Source organism: Sinohyriopsis cumingii, chromosome 2, assembly GCF_028554795.1.
Source record: "Sinohyriopsis cumingii isolate HCF-2022 chromosome 2, ASM2855479v2, whole genome shotgun sequence".
NCBI classification, from domain to species: Eukaryota; Metazoa; Mollusca; class Bivalvia; order Unionida; family Unionidae; genus Sinohyriopsis; species Sinohyriopsis cumingii.
Window position 1 is genome coordinate 163,024,080 of NC_142962.1, and position 6,000 is coordinate 163,030,079.

The following is a 6,000-nucleotide window of genomic DNA, read 5'->3' on the forward strand; positions in this document are numbered from 1 at the left end:
CCATGTCCTACCTATTGAAAGACCATAGTTGTAGAGTTTAATGGCACAGCAGGATAATGTTGGCATATGATGCGAGTAAAAAGTAATGTTGTAAAATTGTGAGTATTAAGAATCACGCCAAAATATATATTGGAAGGTATCTCTTCAAAAAAAAACATCAAGGGCTAAATGATACAAGGCAAAAGGTAAAAATGCTAAACTATATAAATGTTAAACAATGTAAATTATAGAGGTAAAATATGTCAAATCCAGAAGACATTGACAAAACTTGTTGTATAACCTACATCCCCTCTTTATATTTTCCTGGCATTATATCATCCCATTTTCTTCTTTGAGCTCACATCAAAATATTTTTATCTCAAAGAGTGGAAATCGACAAACTCAACTAGAATGTTTTACCCTGTTCACATGCATGGTATGCACTCCGAACGACATTCGTTCCTGAGGAGGTTTGCATGTCATGCATATGTGGCTGAAATGTGGTCATCACAATGCTTGTGTTTTTTATTGTTTAACAGCCTGACGAGTAGCACCAGCAGTCTGTGTTTAGAGACTGACAGTAGAATTTAAGCTTAGTCTAAACGACTCACTGACTTGTTTTATAAATAGTATTCTTATATTCATCAATGCTAATAATTATTATAGCCATTTCACTTTGATTTCCACTAATATTTATTAAGAACTTTAATCATTAGGACTTGCGTCTGTAATTCTAGGATTATTTGGAATTTAATTCGCAGTACTGTAAGTTCCTTTTTTCACATTTTCAAATGAAATTCTAGATAAATAAATATTTTTTTTGAATTTTACAAGCTTGTTGCTTCTCGCTCTTTTCTGTTACTTATTTTAAGACCATGGAGTCGTAATACCAGTTAAATTTATTTCATCTGAATAGTCAAGCCACATTTGATAATAAACAATACAGTATTATTGTGTGTGACTAATCGTTATATATTACTTGTAATCATGATGACGAGGAATTGTTGGAGACTATGCTACATTGTTTTAGTTCAGTGCTATTGCTAATTGGATTCAGTTTTATCAGGTGATGGAATAGCTCATTAGAACAGGCTTAGAACTAATCAGATAGGTTCAACAAGCTAAGGATTAGTTTGATGTTTCAAATGCCTGTAGGATATACCGCAATTAATTGCTGCTATCCATATTGTACAATTAACTGATTGTGTCAAAATCTCATATTAGATGATAGTCTGCATCCTTTCACTAGGTTTTCTATATGAAACTATATCGTGAAATTATTAAAAATGCGTTACAAGCTCAATATTATGTATATAAATTAGTTACCTCATAAAATATATTTAAAATATCAAGATTGGTGTCATCAATAATCAATACGTCAATAATCAGTACCATCGGTAATCGGTATCATCGGTATCAACAATAATGGTCATAATCAATAATCGGTAAGATTAACAATCGGTATTATTAGTAATCGGCATCGTCAATAATCTGTTTAAAATATAATCGGCATCATCAGTAATCGGTCTGATCAATAATCGGCATCATCAGTTATACGTATCATCTATAATCGATATCATCAATAATAGGTATCATCAATAATCGATATTGCCAGTAATCGGTATCATCAGTAATCGGTATCATATGTGCCCATTGGGTTTCTAAATCTAGTCTGTATTCTGCCGTTATGCATTAGATTTTGTCAACCCATTATTTAGATAACACACACACACACACACACACACACACACACATGAAATTTTAGTGCATGGGTGTGTGTTTGTGTGTGATTAGAATCTTTAAATATTGTGTCCTTTTCTAAAATTAGAAATATAATTTTTGTCGCTGCTGATGTCTGTGGCATAGATAAAATTACTTTTATTCCACAGAAGCTTATAATATAAATCAATAAGTGTCTACAACATGAATGCCTAATCTGGATTTATATTAAAATGTTTTCATGTATGTCAGGCAAGCATATATGAATTATACAGTTCATGTATGTCAGGCAAGCATATATGAATTATACAGTTCAGAACAGCAGCTTTGAATTCGTTTGTCCCGTAATCGTTCGTATCTTCTCCAAAATAATATAAGACAAGAATATTCTGTTTAGATACATAAGGCATCAATTGTGCATTTGCTTGGAAATGTGTTGATGGCAAAAATGTGTACCGTTATATGTCGATTCGACGAATTGAGTTGATGGCAAAAATGTGTCGATTCGACGCATTTCTTTTATTTCACTATACCTAACAATCAGTTGGTTTGGATTTATAAGAAATGTTGTAAATCTCTAGAGGCTATTCCATTTGAATTGATGGTTGTCTTAATTATCCAGGCATATATCATGCTGACTGATTTGTCTGTTTCACTGTGTTCAGAGTTCCATTACCACGATACTGCACAGTAAAAACATTCAGTTCTGTGACCGACGAATATACCTGCTTTAGATTGGTACGACACTATGCATTAGAGTGACCTAACGACTTGCATTAGACGGGCATAGCTGTATATATATATATATATATATATATATATATATATATATATATATATATATATATATATATATATATAATTTTGTTCGTGACTTTAAATTGTCGGGATTATCTATAAAGAAAATATTACTTAACTAATTGTGTACACGATATAGATGTTTTAAGATATTACAGTACTTGTAGATTGCACAGGATTCGTAAATAGATGTCAAGTTTCTAATAATAAAATCTGGTGGCAGGTCTGGGATAATTTCTCATTGGCTGGTAGGGTCAGGTGGGTTCTTAGAAGAATTAGGTTATTTTCCATTGGATGAGTTAGATCACATGAATAGGTTCTGTGAAATCTTAGACTGAGATGTACGGTCCGTCACCTGGGGCATGTTGCAATATTTAGTCGGAATAAATACTTAGAGATGTATGTAATGAGAGAACTGAGCAATTAATTAATTCCTATTTCGGATTCTTGTTTCATATGTTAATATCAGTCTGCAGACGTGTTTACTGTTGTAGTAAGATAAATGAGAGGAGACCCTTGTTTGGATTATTCATAGGAATTAAAAAGAATATTATTTTGGGACGATTGTGACTCAAATAAATTTTGGAAAATGCCATTGTGATACGTACAGTCGAGGATCTGAAATTCGGATTACTTGATTCATTTGGACTTAAACATAACCTTTTAGGATTATTTTAGATTCAATTCATAATACTGTAAGTTCCTTTAAATTTTCATTAATAAGTTTGATAATTAAAGTATATGTTAAGTTTTACAAAACGTGTTGGTTTCGCTTCTTTCTTTTACTTAGTTTATGACCACTAGACTCGTAACAATAACAACTTGTATTAGATTGGAAAAGCAATAATATTTAGACATGGTAAGACAATAATGGTATCAAAGCAAACCATCGAAAGTGGAGCTCTTTGTGGGACGAGAAAAATTATGTTTGATGCATGTGATAACTTGTTCTGCTTAGTAAATTTAGAAAAAAACATGACGTCGGACAAGGTGAATAATGTAAAGGAAATGTAAGTTTGAATATACTGAACTCAAAACAGAAACTCTTCACTTTGTAAAGAGAAAACATCGAATCGTTTAAACCATATTTCCTGCCATTGAAACAGTTAATTACCAGGTATATTAAACATTTCTATATATCTTCCTGGATGAACAGTAGTATAGGGGGCCACCCTAGCCTCAATGGGAATTAGCATTACAGGACCCCCTTGGGCCACTCTAGCCTCAAGGGAAATTTAACATGGACAAAAACCCTGGGCCACTCTAGCCTCAAGGGAAATTGAACATGGACAAAAACCCTGGGCCACTCTAGCCTCAAGGGAAATTGAACATGGAGAAAAACCCTGGGCCACTCTAGCGTCAAGGGGAATTGAACATGGGGAATAGAGTTTGGGTCTGTCTAGGGACAAGGGGAATTTAAATTTTATTTTTTTTTAAATTTAAAAAAAGGGTAGGAATCGAAAGTCATTCTCTCTTCGAGACCTATGAGTGGCCCTGAAAAGGGCCTTTGGGTTTCTTCTGCTTCTAATTTTTTCTATTTCTCCACCAACTTCTTATTTTCTCTCCTACACTCTTTCTCTTCTTTTCTTCCTTTTGTTCTCTTCTTTCTACTTCTCTTCTTCTTTCTTCTTCTCCTCTTCTTTCTTCCTCTTCTCATTTTCTTCTTCTTTTTCAATTTTTTCATTCCATATTCTTATCCTTATCCTTTCCTCTTCATCCTCCTTCTCCTCCTTTATTTCTTTCATCACAGCACTTATTATTTCCTTTTCTTTTCTTAAGTTGTTAATCTCCATCTTTACTCGATGGGGGATATAAGAATAGTGCTCTTCATTTAGTCTCACTAGCATTTGTTCCATCATGCCCAAATTGTCAAGGACATCTTGCAATGTTTGCATTTTATCGATGTGATTTGAAGCCATCTTCTCTGTAGAATGGTTTGAACGATGAATACTGTGGGTTCTTATAGTGAAAGCGCGGACGTGATGGAAAACATCCCCTAAGACATAAAATTGATATTACCTAGATAATGACCAAACAACGCGCGGACGTGAAGGAAAACATCCCCTACTTTCTTATTTCATATAATATACTATTCACATAAGTGAAGCAACAATGAACAAACCCCAAATCTACTATTTACACACGCAAATCATTAAAACAAAATTCATAATCTACTATCCACACAATCGTACGTGAAAGGTTACAAAACCCGAACTATACTCTCCACATACTCTAAGAAACAATAAACAAACCCATAATCTACTATTCACACAAACGTACGTGAGCGCTTACAAACACAACACAAACACACAAACACAAACACACAAGCACAAACACATACACTCACATCACAAAAGAGTCAGTGTTTATATTCACACTACTCTACATACACACATTGACAAATCGATTGTTATTTCTTTTCTAGAGTATTGGGTAGCCCTGAAAAGGGCTGTTTGTTTTTTATAACTCCAGATGCACCTATCAAATGATGGCACCTTCCAGGCCTGGCACCGCACACACATCTTCTTCCCCAGTCTCCTTTTACCTTTCTTCTTGGGAGTGCAGAGGCGGGATAAGTGGCTTCAGAATCCCAATTTTCTGTCTCTGGGATTCTAAAAATTTCTCTCTCCTTTTCCTCCTCTTCTTTTTTTCTTCTTACCTCCTCCTCTTTCATTCTTGCCTCTTCGACAATGGCCTCCGCGGCCAGTTCATTTAGTATGCGCCTGGCATATTCCAGGTGCATCTGGAGTTCTAGCAGTTTCACAATTCTGGTATTCATTGTCTTGTCAACGAATGAACAGGGTAGCTAGACTGCCCAGCGAGTTTCAATTTATACTGAAAGCGCGGACGTGAAGGAAAACATCCCCCTAAAAACATAAAATTGATCTTATCTAGATCATGACCAAACAACGCGCGGACCTAAAAGAAACACTCACTTTTTTATACTACCCATCACTATTCTAAACAATTTTCATTAATCACTTCAATATACTATCCACATACGCAAAGCAATCCAATCAAACCCCAAATCTACTCTTCTCACACCTCAAACAGCAAAAAAAAAAAACCATGATCTTAATCTACTATTCACACCAACGTACGTGAGCACTTACAAACACACAATCCTATACACAAACACATACCCTCTCTCACTATAAAAAGGAGTCAGTGTTTATATTCACACTACTCTACCTACACACATTGGCAAATCGATTGTTATTTCTTTTCTAGAGTATTGGGTAGCCCTGAAAAGGGCTGGGTTTTTTTGTTTGCTATGGCAATCATTTTAGTTTCTAAGAATGCGACGTCCTCTGAGGATAGACTTTCTGACGATAGGTCTGCTTCTTCGGAAAGAGAAGAAGAACTCTTTGGTGTCGATACGACAATCGACAAAGCCTCTGTCAGGTTCAGGTTCCTGTTGCTGCTGCTGCTGTTGTTGTTGCTGTTGCTGCTGTCTCTGAAGTCTGTACTTCTCTGTCCATTCTTCCTTCTCCCTGTTCACTT